The following is a 20,158-nucleotide window of genomic DNA, read 5'->3' on the forward strand; positions in this document are numbered from 1 at the left end:
CACTTGGTTTGTAACATTAAGTTGTGCAGAATATGCATGGCAAGATGTGCACGATTTCCTACACATAGCAAACAAAAATAAAACAAACAAAGATATAAAAACACCAGGAGAACTCTGCTCTCTAGATCCTGTAAATGTATCAAGATATTTCCATCATCGCTTCATTGCTATGCTTCACTTCATTTGTAGTAACACTGTTCCTCCCCTTGGAGAAGTTCAACACTTCTTTTGGAGAAAAGAATAACAAGCCAGAGGAGCACCACACATCCACTTGCTATTATGGTTTAAAGATGCTCCTAAATTTGGTCAGGACAGTGATGCCACTGTTTTGCAATTGATCCAGAAATATGTCACTTGAGAAATCCCTTCACAAACAACACATAGCGACCTTCATGCACAAGTTTTACAGTTTCAAAGACACAAATGTGGGCAATATTGTCAACGCAAATATAAAAAAATGAAAATACTACACCAAATGCCACTTTGGTTTCCCTAGACCAGTTTCAACAACAGCTCTAGTAAACAACTTCATGTCTTCAGTCAGACATAGTGTCAAAGGTACATCACCCAAGAACACATATTACATAAAATGAACAGAAGAATCCAAGTATATCGTGATTACAATGCAATCATTGCCCTCCTATGGAATGCAAACATAGATATGCAGTATATTGCAGGCAATTCCACTGCGGTTGCATGATATGTCACAGCCTATTTAACCAAAGCAGAGAAAACAGAGCTTCAAGACCTCTGGGATGACATATCATCTGACAAAACACTATCACAGAAATGTTACAGCTTAGGCATAAAAAGGCTCTCTCATAGAGAATGTGGCTGCTATGAAGCTGCAGACCACTTAAACGGTACTGCCTTTTCTTGAAAATCTGACACTATAGTATGGCTAAGTCTTAGTCCTGCTAAATCTAGAAAAAGAGGACATAGACACAATAGCTAAAAATGATCCCAACAGCCAAGATATTTTGAAAAACAATTTACTAGACACATACTACCCAAACAGGAGTACCACTTTGGAAACAATATGTCTCTACCACATAGCCTAAAACTTCACATACACAAGTAATGTTAAACCAGATGAAAAGAAAGGTAGATACAGAGTGGTAAATAGTGAAGGCAGCTTAGTGAAACTTACCAAACGCAGCTTAATTAATCATATCAAATTGACATTAAAAACTCCTCAACATAAAGAACTGCATTACATGTCCCTTGAACAACTTTTTAAACCATGGAGAAAAGAAGAAGAGTTACTGGTTACATATGACTCCTATGAAGGCACTTTCAAAGCATAACAGCACTATAACAGACGTAAACTTTACACAGTACCAAACAATGTTTCACAATGAACAGCAACACAAAGGAGAACTCCAGGCCCAACTACAAGTGGAAACTCCCGACAGAAGTCAACCTTCTGTAACAGGAAGGCAAGAACCACTTGAACAGCCACTAATAACAAATGAGGCAGAATTAGCCATGACAGAAGTAGAAAACACAATGTGTCAGTATGAACAAGCTACAAAAGACTTTGCTGTAATGAAATCACAACTGAACAATGAACAGTGTAGCATTTTCAAGAAATAACAAAACAAATTGAACATGGTGTGAAACAATGTTCCCTCTAATTATTTCTCTCTATGTGCTGAACTGGTTTTCTGTTGTGCGCACATTATTTTCCATGTGTGCAACTGACTAATGAGGTAAGCCACTTTGTGAGCATGCGTTTTTTGTGACCTCCCGTTGCAGAAGAGAGTTTGAAAAGGAATTTCCTCTTCCCAGTCACAGCAATTCTTGACAAATCTTACAACACTTTTTCAAAATACATAGGGCCTCATTACGACCCTGCCGGTCCGGAAAGAACAGTGGCAGAAAAACCGCTGCCACCGTTCTTTCTGGACCGGCTCATTCAGAGTCCTGCAGGCGGGAGGTGTCACTCCCGCCTGGTCTGACCTGGCGGGTTTAACACCACCCGCCTGCAGGTGGACATGCAAACACCAGCTCTGTCATAGACGGAACCAGTGTTTCCATGGTCCCCATCCCCATGGAGTCCTAGGGTACCATGGAAACCTAGGGGACTCCATGGGAATGGGGACTTACAGAATTGCGCAATGCCCCGGTTATTCTGGGGATCATGGAGGCGGAATGGTAATACGGGTTCGGCGGTAACCTGGTATTTTTTCCGGCTCCATTACCGCCGGACTTGTAATGAGGCTCATAGACTAAAATAGAATATGTGATGTGTGATTAAACAGAAAACTCATCAACCAGTCCAAGACTTCAACATCTGGCACAGTACCTTGCAAACGTTTTATGCCACCGGAAAATCACTTGTGTACTATAAAACACAAATATCTCTTATCATGAACTGATGTCGCTGTCAAGAAATTCAGACAGAATACACAGTTGCCGATGGATTAATGGCAATTAAAAGCAATGTGTGAAACATGCTGATAGGAGTTCAAGTGCCACTTTAATGAAGTTATTCAATGGCCAGGAAAACATGCTTCTAATAATTTGTCTAAGGATAAAAATTGCATCAGAATAACTGATGATCAAATATTCCTGTGCCTATGCTTACTGTCCACATTACGTTGTAATTCGGGTAGTGATAACACCAGCCTTACAGCTAAGAGACATATACACCATCCATTTTTACTCCCTAAAAAATGAAAATGTGCCCAACAAAAACAAGAAACAAAGAACATTTTGTCACTTCAACCCACAAAGCTACACTGATATTTTTCCGAATTAGTGACCAGTAGAGCAGTGGCATAGGCAGGAACTCTTAAAATATTAATGCCTGATCTCAACAGGAATTGTAAGGGGAAGAACATCTTTTAATAAGCAGAAACTATCCCTATTGGCAAAGCTAATTACTTTTTACTCCCTGAAAATTCATTTGACTCCAAGTAGGGAGATAAATCTGATTAGAGCCCTACTTATACCGCTGACATAGGAAGTTAAATGACAGGGCACATAATAAAGTCTATAGTTTTGCCCACCCTAGAGCCTTACTGAGGTGTATTATGGAGCCCTGCTGAAGAAGATCACATATATATATATATATTCCTTTTAAGCTAATAGCATCAATTCATCAGAGATACAACTGATTGAGTGTCTTCTTCTGTAACTATGAATCCCTCTTCTGTAATTCTTTATCAGTTAAATATGATGCAGGGGGATGCTAGAGACGATACACACAGAACAAATGGTTATATTGAAAAGCCCTCAGCAACTGAGCATAGAAAGAAAAAGAAGGTGCTGTTGTCTAGACGGGTACTAGAATTTCCTATCCGTTAGCAAATAAGCAACACATTTCCTTCAGTGTACTGCCGAAACGTCTGACTTGGTTTTTGAAATTTGCTGCGTTGTTCATCACCTGGAAGGAGTGATGACCTGAGCTCTTCCACACATAATCTTCCCCCGGCCCCTCTGCTAGCCTCCAATACTAGTTGATAGAGCAATGTAAAAAGTGAGGGATTGTAGCAGTAAACACTCACTGGGATATTTGCAGACCCACAATACTTTGCAAGCAAGGCATATTTTATGCGTCAGCATAATACGTGCATTTTATGAATGTCATGACTCTGCATGTACGCAATTCTTTTGCAGTGCATCCAAGATTATTTGCAACATACCCCACCCTTATATCATTGTGTAGGATTACACAGTGCTCAGTGAAACAATGTTTGCATAACAGCGAGCTAGCATATAACGTGTGAAGGTCTTTGCCCAAAGGAACTCTGAACACTTGGAAACAAGGCAGATTGTGTGAAAAGCATTCTCCTGTCTGAATATCTAGTGCCCTGATACTATGGACAAGTAATCACAGACATAGTTCATACCCATTATCCCTTGTAGGCAAAGTAAACAATATTGTAATGTTGTTCTCCACTTATAGGGCAATGTTAGTAATGCTAAAGTAGGAGATACTGAGCATCACATTTGTCTTCTCAAAATCCTTACAGGGCAAATTAATATTTGAGTTTTATAATGTATTAACTTGCAAGGGGGCCGCTTCAAAGCACTTGTGTGACGTACGTACAAAGAAGAGGTATGGGATAAGGTTACACATCCAGGTAGCCTGCTTACTCACAGTCAGTATCCGATATTTTAGCTGGTAGTTCGATTGTATCATGTGGGTGATGCTTTTTGTAAGTAACAATGAGTATCAAAAATTCTGGCATGTGAACGTTATTCATATTACAACAAACATAAAACAAGTGGATGTAGGTACACGTCTGCTAACCTTTCACAGAGGCAAGAGGAAGAGTCAAGGTTGTCTGGTACTATCTTAATGTGTTCTGGGACAGAAGTTAGTCATAAGGTAAAAGTGTGGTAGAATCAAGCTTAGGAGTCCTGGGTGGGGAGGGAACATTATTTGGTTAATGTGTGCAGGCATATCCTGGTTAGATTCTTCTGTTCATGGAGCCAGTTTTCATATTAGTGTTTAACCTTTTATTGGTGTATTTTGCTGTTAGGGATTTTAGGCATTTACGGTCACCATTGCATAGTATATAATGCAAATTATCAGAATATCAAGACTAGTTGCGTATTTTAAGAAAAAGCTAATTTCAATTAATTGCCATGGCTTGTGCCTTATTAAATATTTTGGAATAGGTGAGAATTGCCTGTGTGCGCTGCTAAAAATATTCTGAGCGCCACCCAGAAGGAAGCTGGGCAAGCGCACACGCACACAGCTTAGAGGGAACACTGGTGTGAAACAGGACAATAAAAACTGTACATGCCAAGACTACAAACCTATACTGCTATACGTGAGTGGCTAAGCTTGTTCAGGCAAAACATTCATAATCAAAATCATCAGCAAGTTCCTTCAACAATTGACAAACAACAAACTGTCAGTTGTTGTAACTGCCCCCACAGGTTTAGCTGCCTAAAACATAGGCGATGTCACTTTACACCGATTACTACTCGTTCCAGTAGAACACGAAAACAAATTAGACTATTGCAAACTGTCCACAGAAGCTGCAATGGAACTACGCAGAGTTTTCAAACAAATGAAAATGCTGCTAATAGATGAGGTGAGCATGGTCTCCATCCTAATGTTGGCTTTGATTCACCTCAGATTACAAGAGGTGCTCAAAACAGACTACGACCAGCTCTTTGGAGGAAAACACAGTTTTGTTTTCGGAGATCTTCTTCAATTGACACCAGTGAAATCTGAACCTATTTTTGAAACCTTAGTGCACAAACTGTGCCGTAAAACTCTTGGCAGCATAGGAAATGTAAACCTTTGGCAACATTTCCAATAAAGAGAATTAACTGAAAACATGCGCCAATCTGCAGACCTCACATACGCCAACATTTTTAAAAGTATTAGAGTTTGTACACTATCTCAAGCACAATCACTATTAAAAACCAGGCACATCCATACATCCTATGGTCAAAACTCATGTGCTACTGATGGCATGCAGCAATTACCACACAGAAAGGATGCCAACTCTTCCAAGCTGTTCCAAATTCAATGAAACAATGTTGAAAAAAGAATGCAACCAATAATTGAAATTTGCTGTACAGATAAACTGGACGTACATGGTATGACACTAGCCATGTGTCAACAAGCCACAACAAGACTAAATACCCTAGAAAACTCTATCTCCAACACAGCTGGTTCGGAGAAAATATATACAATTATCTTTAAACTGTTGAGTAATGCTTAAACGTAACCTTGACGTGGAGCAAGGACTAGTTAATGGAGCACTTGGTACAGATGTTGGCTTTCAACCATACCCACGTGACAACAACATTCAATCTGTCAATATTCTCTTTGACAAACTATCAGAAGTTAAAAGGATAGGACGCTCAACAGCCCGCTTCCTTCTTTTCAAAGACATGTATGTACGCAGAGAACAATTTTCACTAACTCTAGCATTCGCAGTGACCATTCACAAATCACAAGGTCTTACCCTAGATAAAGCATTAATAGATATTGGTAGCACAGTCTTTAAAGAAGGCATGAGCTGTGTAGCACTATCGCACTTACGTACACTTGACAGTCTATTTCTAATCAACTTTGATGCAAGTAAAGTAAATGCTGATATTCCTTCCATTCTAGAATACAATAGGCTGCGTTCACTCCACACCCCCATCTTAAAACATATCCTGTTCCACAACAAGCAAAACTTTGTAAAAGAAAACTACTTCAAACCGAAATGATACAGGATAGCACTACAAGTTCTCCTAAGAAAAAAAAAAGAAACTAATACTTCTTCAAGTACCACACTCAAAGAAGAATCTAGTGGTCAAAGTAACTCAACTACGTCTCCAAAGAAGCAATACAAACTCCAAATAAATGACACACAGAACTATCAAGTCCATTCAAATTTTCACATGTAACTGCTGTAAATTGCTATGCAAATGTAGCAATAAATATTCTATTCCAATTGCCACCAATTATTGATTGTTAGTCCTTCATAGAAATGCAACCACCAATCCTGACAACACTTACAGGGTTCATGGAATAAGACATGAATTGGACTACTGTGCTGGAATTGTCAAATTCACTATAAACTCACACGAGGATCCACAAGAATGTCTAATGTACTTGCTACAAGTACTGGAAAACAAAATCATACCTATAAATGAAATCTTTCAGATTTCATACATGTGGAAACATACATCCACTCTCTGCAACCATGTGGCAGAGGAAGAAGTCCCTAATGAATGCTTTGTGTATGTATCCATACCTAACTGTGAATCCATTCCATTTCAGCAACATGTACAAAATGCAAACCATCCAGATTATGTACTACCTGCAATTCAGATAATCGCTCCACCTTACAAATACAGACACATAGTAAATATGTAATAGTAATGCTTTTACGTTACAATGCACATGGTACCAAACACAACTGTAAGCTGACTGGATTCACACATGGTCAAATATCTCTTGGTAAGAAAAGCTTCACAACAATAGGTATAATCTACCACGCAGGAGACACAACCAATGCAGGTCACTACAGTACATATATAAAAAAAGAATTGTGGATGGTTCGAATGTATTGATAGTACCATTACTCTAAAGCAGAGATTGCCAGCAAATCTTGTAAACGCTTACTTAATATTCTTAAAACCAAAATTGTATACGTAATCTGCGTATGAACATAAGCAAAGCTTCAACTTCAAAACTGTGCACAGTTAGAGTACACCAACATGTATCTAACTGTCCCAAGATTCTTCAACAAGCAAACAGATAAATACATACCACTAAAATGTAACAAGAAATACACAGTTAGAATACGCCAACAGGTATCTAACTGCCCCAAGATTCTGCAACAAGCAAACAGTTAAATAAATACCACTAAAATCAAACATGGAATATACAGTTAGAATACGCCAAAAGGTATCTAACTGCCCCAAAAAATCTGCAACAACCCAACAGGTAGATGAACAGCATAAAAGTAAAAATTAACAGTTATAATATGCCAACAGGTATCTAATTGCCCCACAAATGTACAACAAACCAAAGATAGAAGATTAGCAAGAAACAAGAAATAAACAGTAAAACAATGAAAGCCATTTATTATACCACACCATAGAAGTTTTTTTTTTTTTTTATCAAGCATGGATTTTTTTCCCACAGACCCAATGATTTAGAAAACAAACACAGAAACTGAGCAAATTGCACAATACACTAGTTTGAACTACAGTACTTGTAAAGTACTAAATATGAGGGTAAACAAAAAATACAGAAATGTCTATTATGCAATGCAATAACTCATTATGAACTACCTGATCTAACATTTGATCTTTTCTTTTATCACAGAGATCAACAAAGTATGTCTGGTCCAGTTACCCATGTCATGAAAAAACTGCATACAACCACAAAAAACTCAACCAGTAGGTATCCAATAAATCAACTCAGAAACACTGCACTCCTCATTACAAACTCTCCAATCTTAACTGCATAACCTAGCCAAAATGTCACATACAATCTCTACAAATGAAACAGTGCACAAACCTTTGGGTTGTGGATATTTGATGGGTGTTTGATTCTATGGGTGTGTTATGCTGCGGTGGTTGTGTCCATAGGCCTTCGGCCATGCACCCAAGACTCTAGGCCCTGGCCACAACCACCGCCGCATAACACATCTATAATACCAAACTTTTTGACTGTGATATGTGGGCTGCTTATAGATGATATTAATTATAATCAATGCTGTACTACCAACCCAAACCCAACATCATACTAAAATAAAATAACTACCATTGCATTCATTATATCTGCGGACAGCCGCTACGACCGCGGGCATGGCAAACACATCAAGGGCACCTGCCACCTAAACAAATGCAATATTTGACCCATCTCTTACTCCTCAACCCACCCCAAGCACTCCTGCACACCAACACACTCCCCAAAATTGCAATTTCCCTTTGTTCGCAGCGCTGTCGGCAGATCCAAGATGGCGGGCACATCAAAACAATGTGCCGCGCCTCACGCCTCACTCCAGTCAATCGCCGAAAATGTTGTGTGCCCGTGGACATGACGCAACCCGATCAACCAATTCGTGTCCTGTCTGCGCGTGAACAGGGAAGTGTGTCAACGGAGCAGACATAGATATCACTAATTTTTTTGCCTTATGTTTTGGCCATTTAAAAAAAAAAAAAACTGGGCACATTTATACCAAATTAACAAAAGCACGCTTTCGGGACTAAGCTGCTGCTCCTGCCGCAAATTTAATCCAGCTGCATATCCATCCAGCGGTTTGAGCTCTAGCTGTGCGCAAAGGTTTTTCCCATTATGTCTATGGGATAAAAAGAAATGTTGGGACCCCCCCTATAACGTTGCCCCCCCCTCACCACCCCCCCGAACCAAACCTCACTAAAAAATGTGTTTGCAAAGTTTGGTGAGGATTCGTCCAGGGGGAGCAAAGTTATAAGCCACCTAAAAAGTGCTCTTCCTATGGGATTAGCAATTTAACCATAACTACACAGCCACTAATGTGGCTGTGTAATATTCCTTGATATTAATGTATTCCGTATTATTGTCAAAGCACAACACGCATTTTCATTTACCTTAGTGGTTTTTTCAAATTATTTACAATAAATCTCATTATTGTAATGGTAATGCCCCAATCGAAGGGCACTCATGTTTTCAGTAAAGGCAGTCCTTGAACAGCAGACTTGTAATAACCTCTATACATTCCAAAATGTGTACCATTTAACCCATATTTTCATTCTGCCTTTCGTTTTAAAATGTTTCTCCTCCACATAAACATTAACATTATTTTCATCATGTTTGTGTCCCAAATAAGCATTAGAGCCTGGCCGCAGCATTGCTAGGCCTCCTTTCTTTGTACACACGTATTCAAAAGTACATTGCACATGGTGACAGGTTTCCTTCGTCAACCCTGCCTCAGGCAAACATCCTTGAAAGTTAACAAGGCACAGGCTGAATTCCGTCCAAAGTGAGCAAGTTAAAAGTAAACAAAGCACGAGGCACCTGTGTTCTTTCCTAAAGTGCCAAGGACGAGTATGCCCGTCCTTTTTGCATGGACTTGAATAATAGCCTGGCGCTTAATTAATGTACATCAAGCAGTTGAAGAAATGGTTGCATTGTTCGTCCATTGGCATGCCGCCTCACAGACTTTCTACAGTTTACATCGCTACTTCCTTAGGCAGAGTATTTTGAACAAGGGCAGTTCCCAGTACGTTCCTGTATTTCTTTATTTCCTGCCCTGATATATTAGTGTTTTGAAGTGACCAGTGCTTCTTCCTAGATAGACCATGCTGTAGAAACATTTAGGTATCTTGTGTGTTTATTCTGTCCAGTCGTACAGTTCTAAAATATGTGTAGCTATACTGACACAAACACTGACCCGTCCATACACCAAGCTAGATTCCACCAAATGCCTTTAACAGAACACTCACAAACTCAACCAACCACCAGCATTCCACAACACATTTCATGTGCCAGCTTCCAAAGACGTAATGACATGTTTACAATAGCACATTACTACATTGCTCCCTCCGTTAACCAACACCACCACACATACAAATGTGCCTATTCAGACAGCACATTGCCTCTTTTCTCCCTCTGTTCACCAACACCACCACACATAAGAATGTACAATGCAGATTAGGTAATGTGCCATACGCCTGATGCACACTTGCAATAAGCTACCACCAACACCCATATATCGCCAACATTTCTTAACGTGTTCAACCAAGAACCATGCACTACACCTACCAACACTTACAACCTCCAATGACACTTCCCACACACCTTCCAATGAACTACACTATCCAACAACAAATTCCCAAAACCACCCCAAGAACCAGACAGTTGAGACCTGCTAAGAACCAACAAACCAGCATACACAAACCACAAACATGTGTGCTCCCATGACGGAACAACATAACCTGAAAGAGCATTTGGGAAACCTCCAACTGAGGATGACCCGAATGGACAGATGACAGAAACCTACAGATGCCCCAGGAACATTAATTGGAAAATGCAACATTGGAGTGATAATGCACCTGCACAGACTGCACTCCCACCCAAAAAGAACAAAAATTATGTGTTCTTAAAAACAACAGATAGAACAAATGCCAAACCAAACCGAAACAGCAGGACAATGCAGTAGTGCACTCAAAAAGTAGGACAAGCCATACTGTACAATGCAACAGGGCCGCACCATGCTGCCCCCACACCCAAACAGTAGGATAAGCCAAAGTGTACACTGCAGCTGGGCCATGCCATGCTGCCCCCACAGTTGGACAAAACGCCAGATTGTAATTGTAACTGTGACCAACTGTTATCCTCCTGACCTCAGACCATGCACCTCACATGGCAGAACCATAAAACTGTAACCAACAGTTATCCTCCTGACCTCATACCATGCACCTCACATGGCAGAACCAAAAACTGTAACCAACAGTTTACCATTTACCTTCTTACTCCATACCATGCACCACACATGGCAGAATTGCAACCAACAATTTAATCCACCAGACGCCATACCATGCAACTCACACTGAAGGTGACAGATATACTGACACAAACACTGACCCATCCATACACCAAGCTAGATTCCACCAAATGACTTTGACAGAATACTCAGACACTCAACCAACCACCGGCATTCCACAGCACATTCCATGTGCCAGCTTCCAACGACATAATGCACATGTTCAGAGTAGCACATTACTACACCGCTCCCTCCGTTAACGAACACCACCACACATACAAATGTGCCTGTGCAGACCAGCATATTGCCTCATTTCTCCCTCTGTTCACCCTCACCACCACACATGAGAATGTACAATGCAGATTATGTAATGTGTGATAAGCTACATGCCAACTTGCAATAATACCACCAACACCCACATATCGCCAACATCTCTTACCACGTTCAGCCAAGAAGCATGCGCCACACCTACCAACACATACAACCTCCAATGACAGTTCCCACACACCTTCCAATGAACTACACTATACAACAACACATTCCAAAAACCACCCCTACAGACATCACAACGTTGAGACCACACCACTACTTGCCAAGAACCAGACAGTTGAGACCTGCTATGAACCAACAAACCAGCATACACAAACCACAAACATGTGTGCCCCCATGATGGAACAACATAAACTGAAAGAGCATTTGGAAAACCTCCAACTGAGGATGACCCGAATGGACAGATGACAGAAATCTACAGATGGCCCAGGAACATTAATTGGAAAATGCACCATTGGAGTGATAATGCACCTGCACAGACTGCACTCCCACCCAAAAAGAACTATAATGATCTGAACACCATACTGCCCCCACACCCAAACAGTTGGATAAGCCAAACTGTACACCTCAGCTGGGCAATGCGATGATGCCCCCACAGTGTGACAAAACGCCAGATTGTAATTGTAGCTGTGACCAACAGTTGTCCTCCTGACCTCAGACCATGCACCTCACATGGCAGAACCATAAACTGGAACCAACTGTTATCCTCCTGACCTCATACCATGCACTTCACATGGCAGAACCAAAAACTTTAACCAACAGTTTACCATTTACTGCCTTACTCTATACCATGCATCACACATGGAAGAATTGCAAACAACAATTTCCTCCACCAGACACCATACCATGCAACTCACACTGAAGGTGACAGAACTGTAACCAAAGGTCAAACCGAGAAACACCTGAGCCGACTGACCCTCAGGACAGACACTGCATACCTTTAGATAGACCAACCCAGGACCACACCACAAGCACCACAGTGACAGATGAACAACATAGGACAACAAAACAAAAGCCCAATTGACCCAGAGATGCGACCAGCAAACCGCCAACTGGGTTTCTCCAGCAATGTCACAAAATATTATTATTATTATTATTATTATTATTATTATTATTATTATTATTATTATTATTATTATTTTGGTATTTATTGAGTGCAGACCTAGCTTCGAGAAGCAACAGAACACTTTACAGAGGTGTAAAACATAACAAATAAATAACAGCACTTTACAGAGCACTTTTCAGAGGTTATAAAATAACAGATATACAGCTGGGGGAAGGGTACACAGGGGGACAGAGGAGGTGTACATCTGTACCAGGTGGTGTGGAGGAGGGGGGCGGGCAGCATTTAGCAAGTCAGGTGGCATGAGGGGTGAAGTGATGGCCTAGGCATTGAGGCAGAGTGATTCTTTTAAGAGGTGTTTCTTGAGTTCTTTTCTGAATTGTAGGAGCGGGGGAGCGAGTCTGATGCTGATGGGGAGGGGGTTCCATAGTCTGGGGGCATAAACAGAAAAGACTTGTTTTGTGGTACTTTCCTTTTTGCAGCAGCGGATTTCAAGTCTGCACATGTCCTGGTTTCTGGTGGTGTGCTGTCCACCGGAGATGCTGAGTTTCTCTGTATAGTAGCTGGGTGACTTGATGGTGACTGCCTTATAGATATGCAGCAAGACTTAAAGGTGATTTGTGCATGCAGTGGGATCCAGTAAAGGTTGATGAGGGCCTGGTTGATGTGGTTGTATCTGTGTAGACCCTTGATGAGGCATGCAGCCACATGTAGGACACTTCTGAGGGGCACATGAGAGGACGGCGGGAGGCGTTCAAGGAGTGTATTGCTCCCCTTCAGGTGGGATAAGACCAGTGCTTAAACAGTGGATCGAAAGCTGTCCGGAGGGAGGAAGGGCTTGACTTTTTGCAGCCAAGGGAGCTGATACCTGATTTTCTCAAGTTCTGGAAACTCCTCAAGACCTTCCCCTTCTCTTCTTCCTTCTCTCTCCCCCTACCATAGTAACCTAGCTCCCTGCTCTGTGGTGTTCCCCAGGGGTCTAACCTCTCTCCTTGGCTTTTCAACCAATACCTGGCACTTCTTACCCACTGCATTGCCATGTTCTGCCCTAACTTGCAGTGCTATGCGGATGACACTCAGCTCATTTTCGGGCTACCTTCAGCCACCTCTTCTTCTCCCTCTCTCATCTCTGACTGCCTGTGTGCCATCCAGCGGGGGGGGGTGTGCCGCCAATGGTCTCTGACTTAATTCCAGTAAGATTGAGATTCTCCTCATCAGCACTCCAACTCCCTCCTTTCCTGTCACTCTCTGGCCGGCCTCTCTTGGCCCTCCTCCTGCTCCCACGTGTGAGGCTGAAATCCTAGGGGTCATCTTCGACTCCACACTGTCCTTCTCTCCTCACATCTCTGATGTCTTCAAGAAGCCACACTATCAGCTGCACCTCCTTAGAGGTATCCTTCCCTTCCTCTCCTTCCCCACAAGCTCACTGTCTCCAGAGCTCTGGTTCTCTCTAGGCTGGACTATTGCAACAGCCTCTTTCTAAATCTTCCTGCTTCTACTCTCCGCTTGTAATAACTGTATACTAACAAGGTACTTGAAGCAAATTATCTCTCGGCAAATGAGAATGACACCTACCTCTGTGATGGTCAGCTCTCTTGGAACTAGAAGCTAGAGGGAATTACCTGAAAACTCCTCTCCAACCCAGCCCAAGGCTAGATTGAAGTGAAATCTCCAGGGGAAACCCCGAAGGGAAAAAACCCTGTGAGGTGCTGCTGGGGAGCATAGATTCCTGCAGCGCCTGGTGGAGGGTCACACTGGTTAGGCTGAGAACCGGAATCTTGTCAGGGTGGATTCGATAGAAACAGAATAGAATTTCAGATGAGTAAAGATATCGAATCTAATATATTAGAGAGGTAGGGATAGAAAAGAAAGCTTACCCTGACAAGCCTATTTCCTACTAGCTGTTCTTAACAATCGGATGTAAAGGTTTGGCAATAAGCCTATATGATGTTAAAGAGATTAGAGTATGTCAACAAGTAAAGACACGAAGATGTAATGAATGTTGTAGGAATTGGAATCTTAACAAATGGTAATAGCCCAAGGAAGGAATTGTAAAGAGCCGAATGGAGGGCTTGAGCTCGAGGAAACTGAAGACTGAATAGGGCTGAAGTTGAAATCTAATATTGACGTGAGAGATAAGCAAGATTAAAGGGAGAAACCCTGTGAGAGACACAGTTCACAAATAGCTAGACAGAACAAAACTCTACCAGAGAGAACAGTCGGGAACACAGGGAGGTGACTTCCTGTTGATCCGCTGGGCTCGGAAGGAATTTGAGATCTCTGAGTTCCAGAAACGGAAAGATAAGGAGAAAAGAGGTTAAGGCTACAAGGAAAAGATCCACTGAAAAGCAGCAGAGGAATAACTTCAGATAAGAAGGTAGCGAACTTACGATGCGCAGCGCGACTCTGAATAGAGAAGCAACGCGTAGTGCAGAGGTTCCTGTTGCCGGAAATACAATTTCCGGAATTTGGAGGCAGAGCTAATCCCGCGGTCTGAGGAGCGGGAACAACTAGAGCGCGGCTTACAGTCTCAGGATCCTCCACATTGAGAGTCCCGATTCCGGGTTTAACCGTGGCTGTCACGGGTATCGATTCCTGAAGGTGTGCAGCAGTGCGATTCCACAGGACAGTTGTAACAGTATGCCCCCTCTTAAAGTCATTACCCCCTGGTTTACCGGGATGTCTCTTGTGAAACTTCTTGATTAGCCGCGGAGCATGGATACTGGATTCTGATTCCCAAGTCCGGTCAGAAGGGGCGTAGCCCTTCCAGTCTACCAAATACTGAAGTTTTCCACAGTGAATACGTGAGTCACAAACTTCTGAGACCTCGTACTCCGCATCAGTATGATGTAGAATAGGGGGTGGACGAGAAAAAAACCATAGGATGGAAAGTACTTCGAATGTCTTGTTTCAGCTGAGAAACGTGAAAAACTGGATGTATCCGAGTCCATGTTTTGGGTAACTTCAGCTTGAAGGCTGCTGCCCCTATGGCCGAAATCACCCAAAGGGACCCATGAATTTAGGAGAGAACTTGGAAGGCCTAAGGTGTCTAGGTAGGAAACGGGAAGATAACCAAACCAGATCTCCAGGTCGTATTACAGGAGCTTTAGATCTGAGGCGATCTGCCATCTTCTTTGTTCTTTCCTGGGTAGATTTAAGAGCCTGAGAGGCTACGTGTTGACCCCGATGTATCTTTTCCAGGAGAGACTTCACGTCCGGACATTTGTCATCCAAAGATCTCTTGTCAGGGAAAGAAGCAGGATGGAATCCATAAGAACAAAAGAAAGGAGAGGTCTTAATCGCTGAACGATTCGCATTGTTATAAGCGTATTCAGCGATTGGTAGTAAACTTAGCCAGTTGTCTTGAGCTGCTGAGATGTAGCTCCGTAGGTATCCTTCCAGGGTCTGATTTAATCTTTCAGTCTGACCGTTGGTTTGTGGGTGATACCCTGAGCTCAAAGCCCGGGTGATACCCAAAATTTGACAGACCTGTTTCCAGTACTTTGATGTGCATTGAGAGCCTCTATCAGAGATGATAGTCTCAGGTAGACCATGAAGAGAAAAAATTCGGGAAATGAAAGTTCGTGCCATTTGAGCCGCCGAAGGAAGGCCAGAGAAGGGAAGAAAGTGAGTCAATTTGGTAAATGAATCAATTACAACCATTATAGTCGAACATCCTTCGGAAATTGGAAGATCCACAATAAAGTCTGTCGAAATAATCTCCCAACGTCGAGTGGGTATTGGCATTCTGACCAAAGTTCCTAAGGGAGAATGTCTAGGACTCTTATTTTGCAGGCAGACAGGGCAAGACTTGACGTATGTTAAAATGTCATTTCGCATTAAAGGCCACCAAAAATATCGGGAGGCTAATTCACGGGTGTTGGCATTACCTCTATGTCCTGCAGATTTAGAGTCGTGGCACATATTTAGAACTTCCTTCTGTAAGGATTTGGTGGGTACAAAAACCTGTTTCCCATGGAAAAAACACCCTTCCTTTTTGGACAAGAGGCTCAACTCTTTCCTAGTTAACCTCTTCAAATTGGGGGGCACAGAGCTTTGTTCCAGGCGTTTGAGAAAATCCGTAGACTTGTAATTCTTTTTGAGATTCAGAACACAACGGGGAAAAATCGGTTCAGGTTTGACCGAAAATTGATGAGTGATCTCTTTATGTGATAAGGCATCAGCTTGTAAGTTACATCTCCCAGGTATAAATGAAAATATGATCCTGAAAGGGGAGAAAAAATGAGCCCATCTAGCCTGTCGGCTGTTGCATGTCTGAGCGTATTGGAGGATCCTTAAGTTTTGATGGTCAGTACGGACCTCCACAGGAAACTGGGCTCCCAATAGCAAGTGTCTCCACTCTTCAAAAGCCCTCTTAATCGCCAATAGCTCTTTCTCAAGAACGGTGTAGTTTAATTCTGCGGGAGAGAGAGTTTTGCATAAGTATGCGATGGGGCGTTCCAAACCTTGGTCATCCTCTTGAAGGAGAACTGCACCCAAGGCATATTGGGAGGCATCAGTTTCGAGAATGAAACGACGAGATTGATCTGGAGTCATGAGAATGGGCGCAGAAGTGAACCTCTTCTTCAAAGTATCGAAAGCTTTTTGCGTCTCCTCATTCCAGACATATGGAACTCCTTTTTTTAAAAGGTTGGTTAAAGGCTGAGTAAGAGCCAAGAAGTTGGGAATAAACCGACGATAAAAATTAGAGAATCCAACAAAACGTTGAATTTCTTTGATTGATCGAGGGTTAGCCCAGTTCTGAACCGCCATTACCTTGTCTGGATCCATTGCGATACCTTTTGCCGAAAGAATATAACCCAGGTAGGTCACCTGGGGCTGATGAAAGAAACATTTCTCCAGATTGCAAAATAGATGATTGTTCTGGAGTCTATGTAATACCTCTTTGACCTGGGATTGATGTTCAGAAATGTCCTTTGAAAAGATCAGAATATCGTCTAGATAAACGATAACAGAATGTAATAGTAAATCCGAAAATAGATGATCCATGAATCGCTGGAAAATGGCCAGGGCATTGGACAACCCAAATGGCATGACTTGGTATTGAAAATGGCCAAAAGGTGTGCGGAAGGCTGTTTTCCATTCATCTCCCTTTTTGATCCTGATAAGGTGGTAAGCACCCTTTAAATCCAGTTTTGTATAAATGAGGGCTCCCTTAACGGCCTCTAAAATATCTGGAATCAAAGGCATTGGGTATCGGTCTGGAATGGTGATCTTGTTCAACCCTCTGAAGTCTATTCAGGGACGAAGTTCTGAAGAATTCTTCTTGGGTACGAAGAATAGTGAGGCTGCCGCTGGAGATGTAGATTCAGTAATAAGTCCATTCCTTAGATTGAGATCTAAGTATTCTCTTAGGGCGACCTTCTCAGATGAAGAGAGGATGTACATCCTTCCGAAGGGTAACGGTTGGTCTGGAATAAGATCGATTACACAATCATCTCTGCGATGAGGAGGAAGCAGTGAGTATTCCAAGGAGGAAAAAACATCAGCAAATTCACGGTACTCAGCAGGAAGGCCGATGACAGACCCAACAATAGTGATTTGTCTGTTCTCCTCTGGTCTTGGATGAAAAACCCTGCTAGTTTTCCCCAAACAATTATTGAGGCAAAACTCTGATCCCAGGAAAAGTGAACCTGCCGCCCAATTTATGTAAGAATTATGCATTCGTAGCCAAGGAAGTCCTAAAATGACAGGGTAATGAGCAGTTCGTGTAACATCCAAGGTAATGACTTCCTCGTGAGTAAGAATTGACATGATGAAAGGACAGGTTTGGTTAATAATAGGCCCTGATGTTAAAGGGCTACCATCTACACTCTCAACAGGGATGGCTTCACCTTTAGAGAACAAAGGTAGATGATGTTGTTTAGCCCAAATTTCATCAATGAAATTTCCGGCGGCGCCACTGTCCACTAGAGCCGGAATCTCGGTCATCTTCTGATTATCAAATGTGAGGGTGATATGTAATACAAACATTAGAGTGTGAGAATGCTGGTTACCTTGTGAGACCGGCATATTTAAAGAGGAACCTAAAGACACTTTAGAATCCCGCAACGCGGTTCCTCCTACGACCGGGAGCTGGCGTTTCCCAATCGTCTCGGGGGAGTGATGGGGCACTCCTGGACAGTGTGAGTATTTGAACCACAATACATATACAATCCCTGAGTCCTTCTGCGTGATCTCTCCTCAGGGGATAAAGGCCCTCGACTAGCTGATCCTAACTGCATAGGTTCCTCATTTGAGTTACCTCTGTGTGTTACAGGAGTAGTGGGATATGTACAGGTAGTGAGTTTCACTTTACGCCTTTCACTGTTCCTTTCTTTTATCCTATAGTCCACTTGCATGACTAAAGCGATGAATTCTGTTAATAACGTGGGACGTGGGACCCTAGATACTTCATCCTTAAGATCCTCAGACAGGCCTCTCCGGAATAGAGTAACCTGTGCATCATCCGACCAAGTGGATTCACTGGCAATCTGTTTAAATCTAGTAATATAGGTCAGGATGTCTTGATTGCCCTGTCTAAGGTCTAGTAGTTGTTCCTGGGCCGCTATCCGAATCTCCTGCCTACCGAACATTGACCTAATGCTATTGCAGAAGGCAGAATGGGAATCTAATATAGCATTATTGGTTGTGACCAAGGGAGTAGCCCAAGCTAGGGCAGGTGCCACCATCTGTGAAATCATATACCCTACTTTGTCACGATCAGTGGGGAAGAAGGCTGCCTTAAAGGTGAATTGTACAGAGCAAGCATCTAGGAATTCCTTTATGTTATGTGGATTACCATCGAACTGACCCCCTGGTAAGGGACCAGGAGGAACTTCTGAGCAATGCGGAACCCTGCTAGCTGCTGCCTGTTGGGAAGCCAACTGGGCAGTTTGTTGCTGAGACTGATGCTGAGCCTGTCGAAGATTAGCGTTTTCTTGTTTCAGACTCTGCACCTCTGAAGTCAGAGATTGTACCGCAGCTATGAGCTGCTGAATTTGTTGATCCATCAACGAAGTCATCCTTCACAAATGCTGAAGATAAGAGAATTCTCTAGGTCAACCGGGCGTTGCTTACTGTAATAACTTTATACTAACAAGGTACTTGAAGCAAATTATCTCTCTGCAAATGAGAATGACACCTACCTCCGTGATGGTCAGCTCTCTTGGAACTAGAAGCTAGAGGGAATTACCTGAAAACTCCTCTCCAACCCAGCCCAAGGCTAGATTGAAGTGAAATCTCCAGGGGAAACCCCGAAGGGAAAAAACCCCGTGAGGTGCTGCTGGGGAGCGTAGATTCCTGCAGCGCCTGGTGGAGGGTCACACTGGTTAGGCTGAGAACCGGAATCTTGTCAGGGTGGATTCTGATAGAAACAGAATAGAATTTCAGATGAGTAAAGATATTGAATCTAATATAGTGTAGAGGTAGGGATAGAAAAGAAAGCTTACCCTGACAAGCCTATTTCCTACTAGCTGTTCTTAACAATCGGATGTAAAGGTTTGGCAATAAGCCTATATGATGTTAAAGAAATTAGAGTATGTCAACAAGTAAAGACACGAAGATGTAATGAATGTTGTAGGAATTGGAAACTTACCAAATGGTAATAGCCCAAGGAAGGAATTGTAAAGAGCCGGATGGAGGGCTTCAGCTCGAGGAAACTGAAGACTGAATAGGGCTGAAGTTGAAATCTAATATTGACGTGAGAGATAAGCAAGATTAAAGGGAGAAACCCTGTGAGAGACACGGTTCACAAATAGCTAGACAGAACAAAACTCTACCAGACAGAACAGTCGGGAACACAGGGAGGTGACTTCCTGTT

The sequence above is a fragment of the Ambystoma mexicanum genome, chromosome 9 (assembly GCF_040938575.1).
Source record: "Ambystoma mexicanum isolate Mex_15411 chromosome 9, UKY_AmexF1_1, whole genome shotgun sequence".
In the NCBI taxonomy this organism is placed as follows: Eukaryota; Metazoa; Chordata; class Amphibia; order Caudata; family Ambystomatidae; genus Ambystoma; species Ambystoma mexicanum.